The sequence below is a fragment of the Elephas maximus genome, chromosome 23, assembly GCF_024166365.1.
Source record: "Elephas maximus indicus isolate mEleMax1 chromosome 23, mEleMax1 primary haplotype, whole genome shotgun sequence".
Classification (NCBI taxonomy): domain Eukaryota; kingdom Metazoa; phylum Chordata; class Mammalia; order Proboscidea; family Elephantidae; genus Elephas; species Elephas maximus.
This window is the reverse complement of record NC_064841.1, coordinates 20,031,622-20,054,899: the sequence shown is the minus strand read 5'-3', so window position 1 is coordinate 20,054,899 and position 23,278 is coordinate 20,031,622. Positions and strand designations below refer to the sequence as shown.

The 23,278-nt window shown below is 45.9% G+C and overlaps 1 protein-coding gene across 2 annotated transcripts in view; it reads right to left on the bottom strand.

The window, feature by feature from the left end:
• NMNAT3 (nicotinamide nucleotide adenylyltransferase 3) overlaps window positions 1-20,296 on the bottom strand; it is a 125,996-nt gene extending 105,700 nt beyond the window's left edge. For both annotated transcript variants that reach the window (XM_049867401.1, XM_049867402.1), the window contains exon 1: window positions 20,041-20,296. The gene's annotated coding sequence lies outside the window, so the exon portion shown is untranslated. The remainder of the gene's footprint in view (window positions 1-20,040) is intronic.
• Window positions 20,297-23,278: the final 2,982 nt, after the last annotated feature.

The window sequence follows — 23,278 nt, the reverse complement described above, 5'->3', positions numbered from 1 at the left end:
CTTATGTCAGGATCTACACTTTAACAAGATCCCCAGGATCTTGTTAAAATATAGATTCTGAGTCAGTATATCGGAGGTGGAAATGCCTGGGCTCAAATTGGACGGAACCAGTTCGAAGCCCTGGTCTGAAGGGACAAATGTAATTCCCGTTAAGTAGCATGTGCTTGAGAAGATGGCTTGCAAAACACCACGGTTCTTTTTTCAAATCATAATACAGCAAAGGAATAATGCTACCATGAAGGAAAAATTGGCCTGCCTCTCTGTGGAAGGGCACCTGCACACCGGAGGGAATCAAGCAGCAAAAAGGTCTTGGCCAATTGTCTCTTGTTGCTTGATGAAGCACTGACTACACTCAGCCCCACAAAGCGCCGGTGCAGGCTGGGAGGAACCAGACTCAGGTTGGATGATAGGACCTCCCCTTGGAGCCTGCCCTTCACAACTGCCCCAACCTGGGCCCATCCTACCCTCCACCTCTGCCCCCAAGCCCTGCTCTTCCCACTGTAAAGGGAGCCTCCTACACTGTAGTCAAGTAGCTTATCTGGGGGTCTTCTCACAGAGTATACCACTCTGTGTCTAATTCAGCCAAAGACTGAGAACATCCTAAGTGCTCAAAAACAACAACTTTTTATTATGAAAAATTTTAAGCATTTAGAAAAGTAGAGATGGAATAATGTCCCCAAATGATCATTAATGTGTCTGCATATTTACTTCACCTTTTTTTCCCCAAAGCACATTAAGGTACATCGTGAACACCTTGACATCACACCTCTAAATACTTCAGAATGTATCTCTCCAAAACAAGGACGCTTTCGTACACAACCCCAATAGCATGATCACACCTAATGAAACTAATAATTACCAAAAACTGCTCAAGATCATCTAATACCAGGCCAAGTGTCAGCGAATGTCTTTTTAAGAAGTAAAATCCAGAGCTGTGGTTACTCTAAGAGAGAATGACAGATACAACCAAACCCCCAAATTCTGTTGTAAGTGAGCTGATTCCGACTCATGGTGACTCCATGAGTTATAGAGTTGAACTATGCTCCATAGGGTTTGCTCAGCTGTGCTCTTTACAGAAGCAGACCACCAGGCCTGTCTTCTTTGGTGCCGCTGGGTAGGCAAGTGCAAACTGTTTGCATCACCCAGGGACCTTGGCAGACATGAATGCCCCACAAAAGCCCCAAGATGCAAGTGCACTCACCCCCGCTGCACCTGGGGCTTCCATCACTCCCAGAGGAGCAGGAGGGCAGGAGGGCAGGAGGGTACATTCCCTCGAGAGGGGGCCTTCTCCTGGAGACCTCAGGAGACTTTGTTCCCACATGCTCACTGCATCCAAGCACAGTGCTCACAGCCCCATTCCAGTCAGCCGCTGGGGGGTGGGGGGGCAGTCAGTCGTCCCTCTTCTCCCATCTGGTGATCAGTTTTGTCCAGGAGGCTGGATCAGGAGTCAGGCAATCCTGGTTTATAATCCCGGCTCTGCCACTTACAAGCTGTTTGACCTTGAGCAAGCTGTCTAACCTCTTGGAGCTCTGTTTGCTCATCTGCAATATGGCAAAATAGTAAACCTCCCTCAAAGGGTTGTCGTGAAGATGAAATGAGACAGCGACACAGGCCCCATATGTCACTGAGCACCTAGCATGGTGGCTGGCCCAAAATAAGCTGTATTATTTCCCTGGGGCTGCCGGATGTAACAAATTATCACAAACTGGGTGGCTTAAAACATTGGAAGTTTATTCTCACAGTTCTGAAGGCTAGAAGTCTGAACTCGGTGTCGTGGGGCTGCGCTCCCTCTGAAAGCTCTCGCAGCGAGTCCTTTGCCTCTTTCAGCTTCTGGTGGCTCCAGGTGTTCCTTGGCTTGGGCTGCATGACTCCAATCTCTGCTCCATTTTTGCATGGCCGTCTCCCCCGGATGTCGTCTCTAAGTTTCTCTTCTTCTAAGAGCATTTGTCATTGGATTTTAGGCCCACTGGTTAATCCAGGGTGATCTCATCTTGAGAGCTCTAACTTAATTACATTTGCAAAGACTCTTTTTCTAAATAAGGTCACACCCAGAGGTTCCAGGAGGTAGGGCTTATCTTTTTGGGGGTCACTACTCAACCAACTGGAGCCCTGGTGTCACAGTGGTTAAGTGATACTACGGCTCCTAACCAAAAGGTCAGCAGTTTGGATCTACCAGCTGCTCCTTGGAAACCCTATGGGCAGTTCTACTGTGTCCTATAGGGTCACTATAGGTTGGAATCGACTCAACAGCCATGGGTTTTTTTTTGTTGGTTTTACTCAACCAACTACATACAGTCACTGAAGTTCAGACTGTGACAATGGGGGTGGCAGTAATCATCTTTAAGGACACAAGGGAAGCCATAGGCATAACCGTGAGTCAGGCAGGAGCTCAGGGGTCAGAGAGAGGCCCCACATCCTACCAAATATCTAAGACAGGACTCTGCCCAATGTAAGAGATCATCAGGTCAGCCCCTCCCTAGCTCTAGCTTTCTTTAATGTAGGAATGGTATGGCTGAAGATGAAGTGCTGAAGAATTGGGGAAGGAAGGCCACGCTGACTGCAGGAGCAGATGTGTAACACACAGGGTGCCTGTGGCCACCTAATCCGGCCCTCTGAGTGTCTCAAGACTCCTCTGATCTCCACTGGTTGGTGAGACCCTGAACCTCACCTCAGTGATTCTTCAAAGACACCTGCCCATCAGCTACTCTCCTTACTCTATATTAACAATCATCACTGCCCCCAACCAACACTACTATCCACCAACGACCCCACTGCCCACCACCAACACCACTGCCCACCACCACCACTGTCCACCAACACCACTGCCTGCCACCACCACTGTCCACCAACACCACTGCCCACCACCACTGTTCACCAACACCACTGTCCACCACCACCACTGTCTACCAACAATACCACTGCCCAATACTACCACTGTCCACCAAAAACACCATTGCCCATCACTACCTGTATCCACCAACATCACTGTCTACTACCACCACTGTCCACCAACACCATCGCTCACCACCACCACTGTCCACCAACTCACCACTGCCCACAACCACCACCACTGTCCACCAACACCATTGCCCACCACCACTGCTATCCACCAACAACACCACTGCCCCCACCACCTCTGTCCATCAACTACACCACTGCCCACCACTACCACCACTGCTATTCACCAATATCAATGCCCACCACCACTGATATCCACCAACTACACCACTGCCCACCACCACTGCTATCCACCACCAACACCATTGCTCATCACCACCAGTATCCACCAACAACACCATTGCCTACCACCACCACTGTCCACCAACAACACCACTATTTATTAAGCATTTACTACATTTTTCTGGGTGGGTACTACATTTCAGGCACTTTACTGGGTAATTTTATGGACATTATCTTCCTCAGTCCATATTGCAATCTTTGGAATAGGCATGAATATCCTCCTTTACAGGTGTATTAGTTTCCTAATGTTGCTGTAACAAATTATCACAAAATTTGTGGCTTAAAACAGTACATTTATTAGCTTACAGTCATGGAGATCAGAGTCCAAAATGGGTCTCACCGAGCTAAGGTCAAGGTAACGGAGCTTACCCTAGTTCACACAGCTATTAAGTGGTAACAGACTCAGAAGTCAGTTTATGGGATGCAAAACTAGCTCTGCTCCTGCTACTTCACTGTGTGACCTTAGGCAAGACACTTAACCCCTCTGGCCTCAGTTTCCTCACCTATAAAATGAAATGGCTGCCTAAACGCTTTCTAAGATTTCTTCCTGCTCCCACTCATGACTATCTGAGAATATGGGCCTTCTCCCAACAATACGTGGATCAGGAAAATCCAGGATCCCATAAAACCCTTACCCAGTCTGTCCACACGGGCCATGAAAGGGAGAGAAGATGCAGGCTCACGGCCATGAATGGATGTCCTTCTCAACCCTGGCTGGAATTTTCCGAGGCTTCTTTTTTTTTTTTCTGTCTTGAACTATGGAAATCTTAAGGATTTAAAGTCACCTGGCTGTCTTCCTTCAACCTCCCCTGTCAGCACAACACACAAATCTTGAGTCGACTACTGAGTGCTCTCCTCCCACACTCAGGCGTAGAGGGACGTAAGGGCTGAAGTTTCTTTGTATGATGAAAAGAAAAACACGGACAGAGATAATCAGCTAGTAAACACAGGGATGTGCAAGATTGCTGGTGGACAGTTCCCAAACCAAGGCAGAACAAACCTCCTTCCCCCCTTTTTGTATGTCCTTAAGGAAAAACACTAACAAAAAAAAAAAATTTTTTTTTGTTATAGAAAATGTCGAATATATATAAAAGTAGAGAAATTAGTATAATGAGCCTTTCTTAACTTGCAGGCCCGCCATTTTCAATTCAGTTACTCTTCGCAGTCTGAAATTCAAATAGGAATCACCATCTGTGGTGGGCAGTTCCACTTTGTCAGTCTGACACACCTTTGTTTTGAAAACTGTTCTGCCACCATTCCTTGGGGTTCTGGAAGGTCTGTCACTCAAGTGGGCCAGAAAACTTCAACTTCCTGGAAAAAGCAATCGGTCAAGAAGTGGACACATGATCCCTGCAAGACAAATCAGAGCCCCTCTTCAAGGCCTAATAGGGACACTGGACGAAAGAGCATCATCTTCTGAGATGAGGAGCTATAAGCTTCAGGTACACCTGGAGCTGCCATCTTCCCTGCTTTGAAGAATGAAGCCAGTACAGTGGGAAGAGCTGAAAGACAGCTGAGCACCTGGATCCAGCTGTGCCTAAAGTCCCAAAGCTTTTCTATTATATAATAGCCATATTCCTATTTTTTCTTAATCTAGTTTGAGTCAAGTTTCTATTCCTTACAACCGAAAGAATCCTGAACATACACCATCCCGGAAAGCTTTCTTTAAAACAATACGCACAACTGTCAGCCTTTCTGGTGAAGGATGTGATTTGAATAAAAAGGATGAAATATAAATACACCTAAATGCTCTGGAAGGGTATAAAGAAACTAATAACAGTGGCTGTCTGTGGAGAGGCTAGAGGTGGAAGGGAGGTGGGTGGGATATAGGATGAGCGGGGATATTTTCATTGTATACATTTATGTTTTCTTAATTTTTGAATCATGTAAATATATTACCAACTCCAAAAAGAAAAGAGAAAGATTCTGTGGCATTTAAGAGAGGAAATAACATTTAAGGTAGTTCTTAAAGGTAGGTATGTTTGGGAATTGTGGAAAATTGGATTTTCCAACGTAACCACAATATTAACTCCTGTCTCACATGCTCTTCTTACACTGTGACATTGGCACACCTCACCTGGAGAGATGGGTCTAGGTTTCCTCCCCTTCAATCTGCAGGCCAGTAAGTATGGCAAAGTGTCATTCATCATAAGACTTCTGAAGGGAGGTCATAAAAGGTGATACGGCTTCCACCTGGTCCTCTTGAGATGCTCCCCCTTAGACCTAGCTGCCATGCCGTGAGGGAATCCAGGCCATATCCCAAGGCATTCCAGCCAGCAGCCCCAGCTAGGGTCTCAGCTGACAGACAGCATCAACTACTGGACATTGAATGAGGAAGCCTTTGAAATGGCTCCAGTCCCAGCTACCATCTAACTACACCTGAATGAGAGACCCAGAGTGAGAAGTGTTTAGCAGAGCCCAGTCAGTCCCTGGAACTGTGAGATAATAACACAGTGAAATCTGTGAGAGATGGAACTCGGTGGGATTGCCTTGTTTTTCCAGGTCTCGCCGAGTTTTCGCCTTTAACAAGGTGCAGTCATCACTTTTCTATGGCTCGCTCTTAGTGGAAAATATTTGAGTTTTCCTTCTCTGATAGGTTTCTGCCTTACAGAGGTTTCAGCTTTTGCAGGTTTTATTGTACAGTGATTATTTAAGCCCCTGTTTGGGGGTAATTCATTAGATAGCAGCAGGTAACTGGAATGGGAACCAAGGAGTAGGCGGAGGAAGGGAATGGTGCCCTAAAATTCAAGTCCACCTGGAACCTGTGAACATGACTTTGTTTGGAAATAGGGTCCTTGCAGATGTAATTAAGATGAAGCCATATGGGATTAGGGTGGGCCCTAAATCCAGTGACTAGTCTCTTTATAGGGACAGGGAGAGGGAGATTTGGACGTACAGAGACACAGAAGAGACTCAAGGGAAGAAGGCTATGTGATAATGGAAATTGAAATTGGAGTGATGCAGCTGCAAGCCAAGAAACACCAGAGATTGCCAGAAATCACCAGAAACTCGAAGAGGCAAGGAAGGAATCTTCCCTAGAGCCTTCGGAAGGAGCATGGCCCTGCCAACACCTTGATTTCGGACTTCTAGCCTCCAGAACTAAGAGAATAAATTTGCTGTTTTAAGTCACGCAGTTCGTGGTAACTTGTTATTGTAGCCGTAGGAAATTTATATAAAGCCCATTGCTATCAACTCAATTCTGACTCATAACAACCCTAAAGGACAGAGTAGAACTGCCCCATAAGGTTTCCAAGGAGCACCTGGTAGACTCGAACTGCCAACCTTTCAGTTAGCAGCCGTAGCTCTTAACTACTATGCCACCAGGGTTTCCGGAAATTTTTATATAGGCATATACGAAGTCATAGAGGCCAAAAAAATACATAACCCAGCAGAGAATGAACTATAAGTAGTTCTTATAAGGGGTACCTTAGCCAGTGCCATGAGTCTCTTACTCTTCTCCTGGCAAAAGAGCAAGCTCAAGTGTTCAGGTCCATTCTAAGCCTCCGCTTGCATCACATCTTTTAAACATTCTATTGAATAACTATTGTCTGCATGACAGAGAGGTGACTAAAAAAGGCACAATCAAATTAACTGTCTCTTGAATTCATCTTTTTTTTTTTTCCTGCAGAAGCAGACTATGAAAGGTTCCTTTGTTGACCATTCACAGCAATGGCAGGGAGAAGTCAAAAAAAGTTTGCAAACTTAAGAGCATGGAGAGTCCATAAGTTTTATGTAGTAAGCCAATTCTGGTGGTAGTGGCTGCCTGGAGCACTATGGAGAGGAGGACTGAGGCTCAGGGAGCAATCAATGACATCTGCCACGTGTATAGGACATAGGCATAGTGCAGGAACATGAGATATTTGTATCTCAGTCTTTATCAAATGTATGTTGGATCATAACTTGAAGGGAAATGACCTCATTTCCCTAAAACACTGGGATCTTGAATCCCTTTCTCTACACATTCTAAAAGATCCATAACTCAAAGCATATGAACTTTAGCTGCTAAACTATGTGGAGCTGGCTATATGGACAATTTAAAATAATCTCTTGGAGTAAGGCCTTAGTTTGTAGTGATAAATATCCCAATAGACTTAATAAATACATGAAGAATGGTTCTAGAATTTATGTTATGCTCAAAAATTTCTGCCACTATTTCTCTTCCACGCGTAGAAAAAAAAAAAGCATACGAGACAGATTGGGATTCACAAAATGGAGTGAATTAACTTGAAATGTCAGCACAACCATATTGTACGCCTCAATTGTGAATAGAAATTTTGATGAAGAGCTTACTAAATCTTTAGTTTGAGATGGAGTATTTCTATATAAAGGCAATGACTACAAAACATTTATTACAGTGCCTAAAGCCATAACTACAGAAATTCTCTCCCATCCTCTGGTATTAGTGTCAGTATAGTAAATCCAGTATGAATATTAAAACATGGCACTGAAGATACACACGTGGACCTCGCCAGATGGGATACACAGGAATCAAGTCAACTACACCTGTGGAAAGGGACAATGGAGAAGCTCAATATCATCAGTCAGAACAAGGCCAGGAGCCGACTGCAGAACAGATCGTCAATTGCTCAAATGCAAGTTCAAGTTGAAGCTGAAGAAAATTAAAACAAGTCCACAAGAGCCAAAGTACGACATTGAGGATATCCCACCTGAATTGAGAGATCATCTCAAGAATAGATTTGACACACTGAACACTAACAACTGAAAACAGGGCAAGTTGTGAGGTAACACCAAGGACATCATACATGAAGAAAGCAAGAGGTCATTTAAAAGACAGGAAAGAAAGAAAAGACCAAAATGGTTGTCAGAAGAGACTCGGAAACTTGCTCTTGAACATCGAGTACCTAAGGCGAACGGGAGAAATGATGAAGTAAAACAGCTGAGTAGAAGATTTCAAAGGGTGGCTCGAGAAGACAAAGTAAAGTATTATAATGAAATAATACTTGACCTGGAGTTAGAAAACTAAAAGAGAAGAGCACACTCAGCATTTCCCAAGCTGAAAGAACTGAAGGGAAAAATTCAGTCTTCAAATTGCAAAATTGAAGGATTCTATGGGCAAAATACTGAATGACACAGGAAGCATTAAGAGAAGATGGAAGGAAATACAGAGTCACTGTACCAAAAATAATTGTTTGATGTTCAACCATTTCAGGAGGTAGCATATGATCAAGAACTGATTGTACTGAAGGAAGCTGCACTGAAGGCATTGGCGAAAAACAAGGCTCCAGGAATTGACGGAATGCCAATTGAGATATTTCAACAAACAAATGCAACGCTGGAAGTGCTCACTCATCTACGTCAAAAAATTTGGAAGACAGTTAGAAGAGATCCATATTTGTGCCCATTTCAAAGGTGACCCAATAGAATTTGGAAATTATAGAACAATATCGTTAATATCACATGTAAGCAAAGTTTTGTTGAAGATAATTCAAAAATGGTCACAGCAGTACATCAACAAGGATCTGCCAGAAATTCAAATTGGATTCAGAAGAGGATGTGGAACGAGGGACATCATTGCTGATGTCAGATGGATCTTGGCTGAAAGCAGAGAATACCAGAAAAGATGTTTACCTCTGCTTTATTGACTATGCAAAGGCATTTGACTGTGTGGACCATAAAAAATTATGGATAACATTGCAAAGAATGGGAATTCCAGAACACTTAATTGTGCTCATGGAGAACCTGTACATCAACTAAGAAGCAGTTGTTTGAACAGAACAAAGGGATACTGCATGGTTTAAAATCAGGAAAAGTGTGTGTCCAGGTTGTATCCTTTCACCATACTTATTCTATCTGTATGCTGAGCAAATAATTTGAGAAGTTAGACTACATGAAGAAGAATACAGCATCAGGATTAGAGGAAAGCTCATTAACAACCTGGAATATGCAGATTACACAACCTTGCTTGTTGAAAGTGAAGAGGACTTGAAGCCCTTACTATAATGAAGATCAGACTACAGTCTTCAGTATGGATTACACTTCAACATAAAGAAAACAAAAATCTTCACAACTGGACCAATAAGTAACATCATGATAAAAGGAGAAAATATTGAAGCTGCCAAGGATTTCATTTTACTTGACTCCACAATCAATGCCCATGGAAGCAGCAGTCAAGAAACCCAATGATGGATTGCATTGGGCAAATCTGCTGCAAAGGACCTCTTTAAAGCGTTAAAAAGTAAAGATGTCACTTTGAGGACTAAGGTGCGCCTGAACTAAGCCATGGTATGTTCAATTGCCTCATGTGCATGTGAAAGCTGGACAATGACTAAGGAAGACTGAAGTAGAATCGATGTCTTTGAATTACGGTGTTGGCGAAGAATACTGAATTACGATGGACTGCCAGAAGAATGAACAAATCTGTCTTGGAAGAAGTACAGCAAGAATGCTCCTTAGAAGCGAGGATGGCTAGAGTTCATCTCACATACTTTGTACTTGATATCAGGAGGGACCAGTCCCTAGAGAAGGACATGACGCTTGGTAAAGTACAGGGTCAGCAATAAAGAGGAGGACCCTCCATGAGATTGACTGACACAGTGGCTGCAACAATGGGTTCAAACACAGCAACAATTGTGAGGATGGCCCAGGACTGGACAGTATCTCATTCTATTTTATTCAGTGGCACCTAACAACAACAACTGAAGATATACCCATTGGTTGATACAAGTGAGGTTTAATGTTTCTCCCACTGAATTTTTCTTTTAAGATAATGTACTCAAGAAATAATAGGAAAAACCAAGCCATGACAGAGGTAAAAACACTGCCATTATAAAGGTAAATCGTAATATACACTCAGGCCTTCTTTTAAAGCGTTGGGTCTCAAAGTGCATAGCTGCAAGCACTGGAGTTCTTCCACTTGAATCAAACATTGGTAGTCTATCCCAAGTCACTGGGAAAAAAATATGGTAATATTTTTCATATTTTAAATTTTCTTCCCATGATTTTTTTCTGAAGCTTTTGGGGTTGTTACTATTTATACAGGCTACATTTTAGTGTAAATGGGTTTCTGATTTAGCATGGAATTATAGATTTGGTTACAGTCAGTTTGGTACACTGATAACGTTCATGGTATTTAGGGAAGAATGTCACAGCAGACACCCTCAGCGCTCTGCCCTCAACCCTCCGGACTTTCTGTTCTAGAGGAAGTCAGATTGACTTCCAAATGCCAACACTGTATCTCTTGGCCCTGATGCTTTACCTGGTATCTGGAACCTGCCAGAGGTACCAGAGAATAAACTCCCCCTGTGGAGCCTTTGGAAGCCCTGGTCACGTAGTGGTTAAGTGCTATGGCTGCTAACCAAAAGGCCGGCAGTTTGAATCCACCAGGTGCTCCTTGGAAACTCTGCGGGGCAGTTCTACTCTGTCCTATAGGGTGAGTTGGAATTGACTCAATGGCATTGGGTTTGTTTTCTTGTTTTTTTATGAAGCCTTGGTGGTACAGTGGTTAAGAGCTTGACTGCTAACCAGAAGGTCGGCAGCTCGAATCTACCACCTGTTCCTTGGGAACCCTATGTGGCAGTTCTACTTCGTCCTGTAGGGTTGCTATGAGTCAGAATTGACTCAATGGCAAAGGGTTTGGTTTCTTTGGTTTTAAGGAGTCCTGAAAGGAACCCTGGTGGTGCAGTGGTTAAGTGCTCGTCTGCTAACCACAAGGTCTGTGGTTGGAACCCACCACCTGCTCCACAGGAGACAGACATGGCAGTCTACTCCTCTAAAGATTTACGACCTTGGAAACCCTATGGGGCAGTGCTACTCTGTATAGGGTTGCTATGAGTTGGAATTGACTTGACAGCAATGTGTTCCGTTTAGTTTTGGATGGAGTCCTGGCAGTGCAGTGGTTAAGCACTCAGCTGCTAACTGAAAGGCCGGCGATTCGAACCCACCAGCTGCTCCACAGGAGAAAGACATGACAGTCTGCTCCCGTAAAGATTTACAGCCTTAGAAACCCTACAGGGCAGTTCTACTCTGTCCTATAGGGTCACTGTGAGTTGGAATCAACTCAACAACAATGGGTGGGCAGGTGGGGAACAATGCTCAACCAATGACTGACACGAATGGCGTACACAAGCCCAGCCCCTGAGCTCCATGAGAGGACAACTCTGGGATGGCATTCCACACCAGCTCTCCGAGATCCCTGGTAGGATTAAACTCCAGTTGTCCACTGTGGCACGCCTTGGTAGTGCACGCCTCTGGCTGCCTTTCCTTCCCTGCTTCATTTCCTCATTTCTTGCTAGTGCTTCCTGGGATCTCCTCCCCAAAAAATTACTCCAAGTCAAATGAAGGCACATGTCATGATTTCCCAATGTTCGGCCAAGTGACTGAGTTCAGCAACTACTGCTTTAGGACATATGGTTGGCCATGTGCTAGGCTCCTGACAGCATCAGGCAGCAGAGGATACATGGATATGGAGCCATCACAGGGACAGCTGGCATCAGGAACAAAAAATCTAGTCCCTGAGGTATTGGAGTACCAAGGCCTGAGCAGGACAAAAAGCCAGAGTGAGATAGGGCTGCCCCAGGTAATTACTGACCTAGGTGTGCAGGCCTGCAGGTGTGCTTGCGTGTGTATGTGTGTGCTTTGGGGTTAGGGGTGCTGAAACTATAACTCCACCAATGAGGCCCTCAGAGATTGTAAATCTAAACAATCCCCTCCCTGGGCCCAGGCAGAGACTAAAGAAGAGGTGGGGGTGTGAGGTTGCAGGGGCAAGGAGGGGCAGCAGCCTTCCAGAAAGTGCTCAAAGCTGAACTTAGAAGCCCTGAGATCCAAGTCTACGGGCCAGAGTGAGCTCACAGCAGGACACTCGGCCAGTGGGACCCAGTCTAGCCCAGCCCCTGCACCAGGGACATAAAGGCAAGGAGCCAAGCCTGGCTTTAGAAATTGTTGATTGAAAGATTTTTTTTTTTTCAGGATCAAGTCACAAATGTAACCCCCTCACTGTAAACAGCAAAAGATCCTTGCTTAACTTGGCTCATGCAAGGATTTTTTTTTTAAAAAGAGTTATAGAAATAATAAGACAATAAAGTTTAAAACATAAAAAAAAAGTATCCATAGTTCCATCGCTCATAAACAACTCTTGCGCCCCTTGAGGCTTCCCCTGCAGACTATGTTCATGGATATGTCTTTAAGGTAATGGCATTCTGGTCCTGTGCTGCTAAGATTTGTATTTTTAAGTATGGCTTAATATTCTATCAGCCAGGTGTGCTATAATTTGACTAACCTCCTATATTATATATTCAAGTAACCTCTAAGTTGTCATCATTATAAACATCTTTATATGGTGTCTCTTTCCACTTTTCTGATTATTTTCTTAAGGCAGAACCCTAGAAGTAGCTAAAGGGGATGGACATTTTAGTGATGCCTGACACAGGAGCCCCCTACTTTTATCATCTACAGTCCTTTGATTACTCACAAAAAATAAGGTGGGTACAGACACTGACATCCTTCTTCTTACAAAACAAACAACAACAACAAAAATTAAAACAAGAATGGTCAATAGTACCACAAGAGTTACACAGAAGAAGGCCAGAGGGGGGAAATTAAAAAGCAAAGTACTTTTTTGATCCTAAGGATAGGGTTTTTGCAGTAAACCGCTACTCCTGATTTTTAAGATAAATATTTGAAAGTCAATGCTCATTTCAAGTTCGTTATCAAGGATGTTAAACTCCTACACGCTAATTCAGGTAACAGGTGTTCTGTCCGAATGATCACCTGCTCACGGAGAAACGTCCAGGCTTCTAAAGGCTTTTCTCTACCTGACCTAATGTGATGGCTTTATTGACACTGACATTCAATCTCTCCCACCTGCCACTTAAAAAAAACCCAAATTCGGGTTAGTCTGCACCACTTGTTTTCATCTTGGCTTTTTTTCTTTTCTTCCCAATTGCAAACCCTTTTCAGAGAGCAGACTGGCTGCCCTTGTTACTGATCAGCAGGGCTGCCTGATAGATGCGGCTAGGATGCAATTAGGCCGCATCGTGTTTGTCAGCTGAGTTCCATACATTCCTCTTTTCCAAACACAGGGACTAGATGAGAAGGATCAGAGGCAAGGCACTAAAACCCCAGGTGCCTGCTTTAATGTGTTAACTCTGCTTCGACAAGTCAGTTCCAGCACTCATACCTGGGCTCTGGCTTACCCTGACAGCTCGTTTTCATAAGAGGAAGCTGGGGGAGGGGCGATTGGTGGAAAGCAGAAGGCAGGAAGGAAGATTGACTCTAATTTAAAACCATCTTAGGAGCTCTAAAAAGTTCCAGGTTGACTGATGAACATATTTACTCCTTAGAGCCCTTTTCATAAATACCCACCACTTAACATACACTTTCCAGAGGCAATAAATAGCGTAACTGTGTGTCAGCCTTTATGGAAAGGGTTTTTCCAGTGCTATTTCTTTTCCCCATGGCTAAAAGCCACGTGGTTACAATTCTATTAGTGGTGTACCCTGAGAATACAGACGTTTTCTACCAGCCTACACACCCCATCAAGAGTGGCACGCAGGCCTTTTCCATTCCTGCACACCAATGCTAGTTTCTTTCCTGTGCTCCGGGGAAGATGGCAGAGTCATCTGCTATCAGGTCTGGGACTGGTGGGGACTGATGATGTATTCTGTCAACAGCTCAGGCCAAACAAATAAAATAGCTCTCTAATAATATTCAAGTCAAGGAGAGAGGAGGTTTCCTGGGGCTGTTGGATTGTATTTATGCAAAACAGGCATCTTCATTGTATATTCTCCCAGTTCTCAGTGCAAATGAATGGTCTTGAATGTAGGCATGGAGTGCTGAGATGACGTGGCTCTATCTGTTGGGGCCCCTTGCATGGACAGGACCACCTGCCAGCTTACCAGGCCACAGCTGCATGCAGACAGGTGGTCCTGCCCTCTGTACAACAGTAGTCAGCTATGCCCTTCTTTCCTCTCAGATGGCAGGCCACTAGCCTCGACACTAGTCTACACTGAGACCTCAGCTGGTGTGCCTGGGGTGGTGTCAAAGAAAGAGAAAACACAGCAGGCTTGGGGCGGGGGGGCTCTGTTGCTCAGAAGGGAGGGGGTTCCAGTGCCTAGTGCACCTGATTTACCCTCAGGTAAGCTGGGCTTCCAGTTGGTGCCACCAGCCAGGATGCGATGCGCAATGCTGAGAGCTGGCACATTCGGTGAGACGGCATCCAAGGAGAGGCTCTACAAACTCTAACCAGTACCAGCTACTGTTGAGTTGAATTTGATTCACGGCAACCCCATGTATATTACAGTAGAACTGTGCTCCATGGGATTTTCAGTGGCTGACTTTTTAGAAGTACCTCATCAGGCCTTTCTTTTGAGGTACCTCTGGGTAGACTTGAACCTCCAACCTTTTGGTTAGCGGCAGAGCACATTAACTGTTTGCATCACACAGGGACTGTTCTCCCATTTGGAAGCTGAAACACAATTATTTTTATTATCATGCTTTAAGTGAAAGTTTACAATTCAAGTCAGTTTCTCATACAAAAACTTATACACACATTGTTATGTGAACCTAGTTGCTCTCCCTACCATGTGACAGCATACTCTTTCTCTCCACCCTATATTTCCCGTGTCCATTCAACCAGCTCCTGTCCCCTTCTGCCTTCTCATCTCGCCTCCAGATAGGAGCTGCCCACATAGTCTCACGTGTCTACTTGAGTCAAGAAGCACACTCCTCACCAGCTATCATTTATGTCTTATAGTCCAGTCTAATCTTTGTCTGAAGAGTTGGCTTCGGGAATGGTCTTGGTGTTGGGCTAACAGAGAGTCCGGGGACCATGTCCTCTGGGGTCCCTCCAGTCTCAGTCAGACCATTAAGTCTGGTCTTTTTACTAGAATTTGAGGTTTGCATCCCACTTTTCTCCTGCTCCATCAGGGATTCTCTGTTGTAAAGCACAATTATTTTTAAAGGTACACATTCTTAACCAGATTACCTTGGCAGCATCAAACACTGTTTACAAGGATTAATTTAAAAAAATACTATCCAGCGGTCTTCAAAGGTATACGAATAAGTAGACTATAAGCCTTCAAGCAACATTTATGGATCCACTCTATCTATAGTCATAACTGCCAGTCTTTCTAGAGCTGTCCCACCTTTACATACTCCCATGGCATGCCAGGCTCCTTCTTCAAGGCTGCTAACCCAGTTTGTAGTTTGTGCATGTGTGTTTATGTGCTTAACTCTCTCTTCATTAATTCTGTCTCATGATGTCTGTGGGCTCCATGAGGGTCAGGGCTGTGCCGTTTGGGCTCACCGCTCTAATCCCAGAAAACTGCCTGAAGCCTGGCCAAGAGGAGCTGCTCAATCAGTATTTGTGGAAGGGAGGGAGGTAAAAAGGAAGGAAGAGAGAAGGGGAAGGAGATGGAAGAGAAGGAAGAAGAGAAGAAGGAAGGTCAGACAGTATACCAGGCACAGTGCTGGGTACCAGGTACACTTGCCCCATAAGCTGAGGAAGTGTTCACGGCCCAAAAGAGGATGGAATTCCAGGGCAGCTAGAGAAGGGCATACCTGATGGTGTTGTGAGAAGGCAGAGGAGTGATTTAGACAGGCTTCCCAGCAGCAGGCCATGCCTCTGCAGCTGCCCCAGGGAGCCCAGCTCTAGAGGCAGCTCTGGCCAGAGGCAGGGACAGTGGGAAGACACGGAGATGCGGGTCAGGCCTTCGCTGGGCAGGAGGCCAGGCCCAGAGATAGCACTCCTGAGTGGAAAAAACAGACAGCTCTGACTTCTAGAAGATGTTACCCTCATCCAAAGTACTTTCACCCCAAAACCCATCACTGAACACCTTACATTTCCCCCAAGCTGATTTCCCCAGATTCATCCAACAACTACATGCCTTTCTATTCCTAGTTCCTGGATTGGTGCAGCGGGTCTCTGTGTAGGCAGCAGGCAGCCATGAGGGACTCGTGAGTCCACTGTGGCTTGTAACCATCACCACGCAGAACTGCAAAGCTAAATCAGCAGGGCAGGAGCTGCAATCTGGAGGCCCGCCCCGGCAAAATAGGATCCGTCCATCTCTACTAGGGAATGATGATAAATGAGCAAAGACCGACACTGGTCAGGACAAGCCACTTTATTTAAGAGCTTCGACAGCCCAAAGTGGTTTAGCATAGATGCATGGAAGATTTATCTGGATGATAAAATACCTGAACTTGAAAGGCACATAAATTATAATTTTACAGTTTTTTTCCTTCTAAGATTTCACATAGTCAAGTGTTTTAAGTAATGAATGAAAAGTACAGGAAGTTGATTGCATTTTACACAAGCTGTCTGGCTGGCATCTGCAGAGAGCCTTTGCTTCCAGACAGAACTGAGTTCAGAATCAACACCAGCCATCTGTGTCTGTGGCCTTAGACAACACATTTCTACTCTCAGATCTCTTCATCACAGTGGAGATCAGTAAGAAGATTAATAAACATAATAAAAAATAGTAATAACAGCAGTTATTATTGAATGAGCACTTACCATAACACATGCTATGTTACTGAGACATTAGCATTTCATATACTTATTTAATCCGAGGCCCTGGTGGCACAGTGGTTAAGAGCTACAGCTGCTAACCAAAAGACTGGCAGTTCAAATCTACCAGCAGCTCCTTGGAAACCCTATGGGGCAGCTCTACTCTGTCCTACAGGGTCACTATGAGTAGGAGTCGACTAGACCTCAAAGGTCTTTTTTTTTTTTGGTATCTCATTTAATGTTCAACGGCCCTTTGAAAATCTGTTGTTGTTGAGTAAATTTTGACTACAGGGACCCTATAGAACAGCATAGAACTGCCCATAGGGTTTCCAAGTCTGTAAATATTTACAGAAGCAGGCTGCCACATCTTTCTTCCAAGGAGCAGGTGGTAGGTTTGAACCACCAACCTTTGGGTTAGCAGCCAAATGCTTAACCACTGTGCCACCAGGGTTAGGTACAATGCTTTCCATTTTACAGATGCAAAAACTGAGGCTTAGAAAGTTTCTGTGATGCAAGTAGGTCACACAGGCAATTTTATCCACTTCAAAGCGTTGGCATTCACTACTAAGCTACCACATGCATGGAAACGCTGGGCCCTCAGCAAGTGCTTAAGAACATCAATTAGCTTTCCCTATCTTTATCCTCCTTTCTTTGGAAATCCTGGCGGCGTAGTGGTTAAGAGCTATGGCTGCTAACCAAAAGGTCGACAGTTTGAATCCACCAGGCACTCCTTGGAAACCCTGTGGGGCAGTTCTACTCTGTCCTATAGGGTCGCTATGAGTTGCGAATCTACTCAAAGGCAACGGGTTTGGTTTTGGTTTCTATCTTTATCCTCCTTTTTTTACAGCACACTTACACACAAAGTTTGCCTCAAAGGCTTATGTTCCTTCACTCATTCATTCATTCATTCATTATGGGCTGCAATTTTCTGGGTTGTGGAGGTTACAGAATTGGACACCACAGTTCCTGGCCCATTGTGGGAGCCAGACCAGTTGTGGGCAATTATATCCATAGGAGGGTAGGGGTCAGCATGGGGGCAGAGGCGGCCCTCACCAGGACCGCTCAGCCAGGTCTCAGAGACACAACCTGAAGAAACAATTTCAGATCTTTTTCAACCCTAGTTTTCCCCATGACTTTGGCTGTGTTTTCTTTGCCCTGAGTCTTCCTGGGACAGCAGGGCTGCCCAGGAGGCCCTTTATCGTGCAGAACACCCCTCTCCTCTGTCAGGGCCAGCACTTCCTGGTAAGACCACTACAGCAGATAATTCAACTTCCCTGCTAATCACCCTACACAGTCCTCATGCCCACCCACTCCCCCAGCCGCCTTGTTTCACCACTTTTTGCCCAAAATAAAAGAATATTAACAATAGTAGCAGTAGCTTTCTACATGTCAGGCACTGCTCTATGTATTTTACATATATTAACTCATTAAATCCCCATGATGACCCCCTGAGGAAGGTGCTATTATTATTTCCATTTTAGTTCATTTGAGGAGGGTGATGGCAGGTGTGAATGAATATTCGGTCAGGGCCTACTATATTCCGTGCACTGCATTAAGCTTGCTCAGTCCCCACCACTCAGAAGCAGTAAGTGACCTGCCCAGGGTCAGTCACAGAGCTGGGAAATGACATGGTCAGGATCCGAACCCAGGTCTGGGACTGCAAAGCCTCGAATATCCCTTCTTCTCAGCGATCAGCAAGGGGAGACAGAGGCGCTGCACAGAAGCTGCCTTCTCTCTCTCTGCCTCCAACACTTTCCTTTCCTCTGTATTTTATCACTTCCCAAACGTGGTGCCAGACTCCTCCCTCAGCTGTGTCCCCTACTCTCTGGGTCACCTAGTGTTTTCCTGGAACGAATCTGCGACCACACCAAAGGCCTGAGCAGAGTCAAAGAACGAACTGGGATCCTTCAAACCAATAAAATACACCAAGCAGTAGACAGGCATTTCCTGAGGCCCAACACCCTCTCACAAAATCCTGAGCTCTCTAGGCCTGAGGGTTCCTCAGTGAGGGACTAGCAGAATTGCTGCCCTTGTAGAGCTTTCAGGCAGTGACAGCAAGAGCCAACAGGGAAATTCAGGAAGTAACTTAACGCTCAGTTGTGGAGTGTGAGCCATATAGTTCTGGGGGCTCATGGGGCTGGCAATAACAGGTGAGACTTTCTGGGAACTGGGTACCTGGCTGGAAGCTGTCCCCAGGCAAGGCCAATGGGTAAGACGTCCCTCTTCTGGGCTGCCAGAGCACCAAGCCCTTCAGACTGGAACTGTCAACTTCCTTCTCCATTTCAACCATCCATTGAAACGTGAGCTCCAGGAGAGCAGAGGCCTTGTCTGATTTCTCTCTGAATCCTCAGAGCCAGTCATCATTTTTAGAGAACAGGTTGTTTGAGGGGTCCTTTTTTTTTTTTTTTTTTTTTTACCCAGAACTCCTCATTTTACAGGGGAAGGAAACAGGACTCAAGGAGAGGGGAAATGAGTTTGCTCAGAGGCAGACACACTGTTTAGCATGAAAGTCAGTCTCTATCCAGCAACCGCTTCACGTACTGCACAGCTGGAACTGTGCTAAGTAATTTACATTAGACTTCTCAATCCTAGAAACAGTCCCATTTTACAGATGAGGAAGTTAAGGTTAAGCAGCTTGCTGAGGCACGCCCCTCCCCAGCTCTCTTCAGGCCAGAGCCACTGACCTTCCTGTTCCTTAAGCAAGCCACATTCTCTCCCAGCTCCACCCTGGAAATCTTTGCGTCATTTGGAAGTTTTCGCTCCAGCGTCTTTTTTCAGTGGAGACATCCCAGCACCCTGTTCTTTCACTACCTTCATAGCTATTACCAGAGCTTTAAAGTTTACCTGTATGTGTGTGGATGATTCAACTATTGTAGGTCTCTCCCACCAGGCTGTAGCTCCACAGGAGGGGCACCACCTTTGTTGGCCCAGCGTGTAGCTCAGTGGCAGCTACACTGGCACAGGAGAAGTGTTTGTTGGATACTTATTTGTATTTGAGTGCACAAGTGCTGAAGATAAGATTCGAACCCAGGCCTGTCGGTCACGGCTACCGGTGTACTGGGGGTTCGGTTGATTCGCTACGGCTAGAACGGCCTGCGGGCGACGGTGGAGAGAGGTGCCCTGGGGTCGGTCCGACCCAGGATAGGCTGTCAGGCCCCGCGCTCCGCGGCCACCTGTCGCCCAGACGCCGGCGCCCAGGTCCCAGCCACCTCCGCCTCGGGCTGGGAGTCACGTGGGCCCGGGCACCCAGGCCTGGATCCAGCTCCTCGCGGGGGCGCCCGCACACAGACGGCGGGGACAAACTGGGTGGACCAGGGCCGGCAGGCTGTGCTTACCTGTGCGCCGCCGGGCTCCACAGTGGCACTCGGCAAGCCTGGAGGAACGCTGGGGACCGGGGGATCGGCCGGGCCGAACCGGGGCTCTCGACCGACGCGCTGCCCAGCACGGGAGGACCGGGCGAGGACTACGCGTGCTCCCAGGACGCGAGGGTGTCTCTGGGTCGGGGAGCCCCAGCACGAGCCTGCCCCGGCCCCTCGCTCTGGGGCGGGGGCTGTGGCTAACTTGACCTTGAGCTCCGCCAGGCTCCCCACTGTGGGCGGAGTCTGAGGAAAACTCAGCTCTGCGCCCCGCCCCCGGCTGGGGGCGGGCCCTGAGGAGACAGCGGTTCCCGCGCCCCGCCCCTTCGCCTCATCCCCCGCCCACTCGCCTCGCCCCACCGCACCCCACTGCTACCCGCTGCCTCTCAAATGCCAGGGTGCGTCTGTGTTTTATTGGCGTTTGCTTTTTATTTTCCTATGTTTTGTGTTCAGTTTTGCTTCGTTTAAAAATTTTTTTGATTTTCTTTTTTTTAAAACTGAATTAAAAAATACATCAAAGTAATGCATGAACGCGTTTTAAAAAAGAAAGTGATCCACGTGTGCATATAATGAAAGCAACAGGCCCCTCTCCCTTGCTTTCCGCCCACAGGGCTTTTATCGTTTCCTCCGTTGAGTTCTTCAGGTGGTCACTCCCTTGTCACCAAAACAATACGCTTACATAGCTATTTCTTGATTTATCTACTGACTTTCTGCCATGTTAGATGAGAATTTACTGTCTTACTGCGTCGCTGCCTCTCTTCTCCCGACATATTTACACCTCTATTCTCCAGTCCTGTCCTGGTGAGCTTTGGGGTGGGGGTAGGGCTCTTTTAGAAAGAGAGAGAGAATTAGGGCTTGCAAGCAAACATTTACTGAGAACGAGAAAAGAAATCACAGCAAATCCCAGGGCTTTGGAGATTTAGGCCCCTATCTCCTGAGACCTTCTTATGTAATTTATGTTCTGAATGCAGTCCGGCTTCCCCTCCCCATCCAGAACCCTCTATAACTCCCATCACTCTCAAGAGCCCTGCAGGTGAGTGGCCCTGAGGGTCAAGATTTAGCAGCTTCTGCCAATAGGATTTCCTAATGGGGTGGATTGAAGAGTGCACCAAAGAGAGATGACAAGGACGATGTCAAGGTTTTGTGACTGTTACACACATAATTTCTGACTTTTCCTAGCATCAGTGACAAGTCCTCACCTTAGTATGGGGAGTGTTTTATGAGGCTGACTCTGAGCCCCTGGCCCCATCACCAGGTCCTTACAGTGCTCCCAAGATGTTGGCTAGCCAAGTACAGGGTCCCCATTCTTAAGGGGGCCCATACATTTGTCTCTCTTGTAACCTCACAGAGAGACACACAGCTGGCACCCATTGAGTACCAGGGTAAAGGAGCTGGTTCACTCTTCCCCAGTTAGACTGAAGAAACAACACCCATGTCTTCCCTGACACTCCCTGTTCCCCTCAGAGAGTTCAACTCTTCCTCTCCTCTGCCTCTTTTCTGGTCACTCTCCCTCTCCTTCCCATTTTCTGTTCCTGCAAGATCAGGGACTTGGAGTAACTCTCACTTCGGTATGAAATGTGGCTTCACAAGGTGACCTTGGACAAGTCACTCTACCTCAGTTTCCTTCTCTGTACCTGGAGATAACAGTCCCAACACACTGGGTTTGTGGGAGGATTAAGTGGCTTAATATCCATGTGTACAAGGAGGATATCTTTGGACATTCCGTTACTCCTAATCCATTTTATCATCCAGCAGGGTTGGAGGTTCGTGAAAAAGCTTAGGGATCTCTAAGAATCTGTGTGTAGCAGGTACACTGCAGGTTGATTACAGTCCTTACACTAACATCAGGGCCAGTTCACTCGGAGTCTTGGATGCTAGCCCTAGGACGGAGAGCTTGGGCACAGAGAGCAAGAAGAGAGACTGGCAACAGCTTTCCTATGCAAGCAAAAATTTCTTTTCCTGGCATTCAACCAAACCCATTGCCAACCAGTTGATTCCGACTCATAGCGACCCTGTAGGACAGAGTAGAAGTGTACCCTAGGGTTTCCAAGGAGTGACAGCAGACCTTTTGGTTAGCAGATGAGCTCTCACCCACTAGGCCACCAGGCCTCCTGGGTAGTGAAGGCTAAAGCTTGTGCTAGGAGGAAGCCTGTCTCTGTGAGCAAGAACTAGTGTCTCCTAGTGGTGGGAGGTAAGAACCTCACATAATAGCCAAGTTTTTCCCTAAACTGGGGTTGTGAGTCAGAATCTACTCCACTACAAAAAAAAAAAAAAAACTGCAACAGGTTTTTTTCAAGGGTTGCCATGAGTTAGAATCCAATAGAGGACAACAGTTTGGTTTTTGGTTTGGTTGTTTGGGAGGAGGGGTCCCTAGGTGGTGCAAAATGGTTAAACACTGGGGCTGCTTAACCAAAAGGTTGAAGATCCAGGTTCACCCAGAGGCACCTTGGAAGAAAGTCCTCGTGATCTCCTTCTGAAAAATCAACCGTTGAAAACCCAACAGAGTACGGTTCTACTCCGACACACATGAGGTCGCCATGACTCAGAATCAACTTGTCAGCATTTTTTTTTTTTTTTTTTAAATGTGGGGAAGAGCCCTGGTTGAGAAATCCTTTCTAGAGAGAGAAGCAGGTCCTAATTTTTTAGAAGGTGGAATACCTGGATTCTGGGTGTAATGGGGATAATGTTTTTGGATCTCCCCTTCATTGATAAGTTTGGTTTTTCCTGAATCTATCTGCCATTACGGCTCAGGGGAGGGAGCCAGAGAATACCACCCCCGGGAGGAGGAAGATTTTATATAAAGGATGGCTCAGTTTGGGTTCCTCAGAAGCAGATCCTGAGACAAAAGTGTTAGTAGTTTATTTGGGAGTACAGGGAATACCTTTGGGAAAAGGATACATAATACAGGGAAGGAAAGGCAGCCCAATAAAGGGTGTGTTGCTAAGCCAGCTGCTGTAAGAGGTGACTGGGCCTTGATCCTGTGGCAAAATGCTAAAAAACAGTGAAAAGAACATTTTTCAGAATTATCCCACCCAAAGAAAGGCTGTGGGAAGGCGAACTCTAAGGGAAAAAAACTAGAACCGACAGGTTAGCTCATGTTTTGAACATTAAAAATTATTTCTAGAAATAAAAATCTGGTTATAACAGTGAGCTCAAGCTATAATATCATTCTGCAGCTTCCTTCTATCACCTAAAAGTGTTCTGCTGACATTTGATA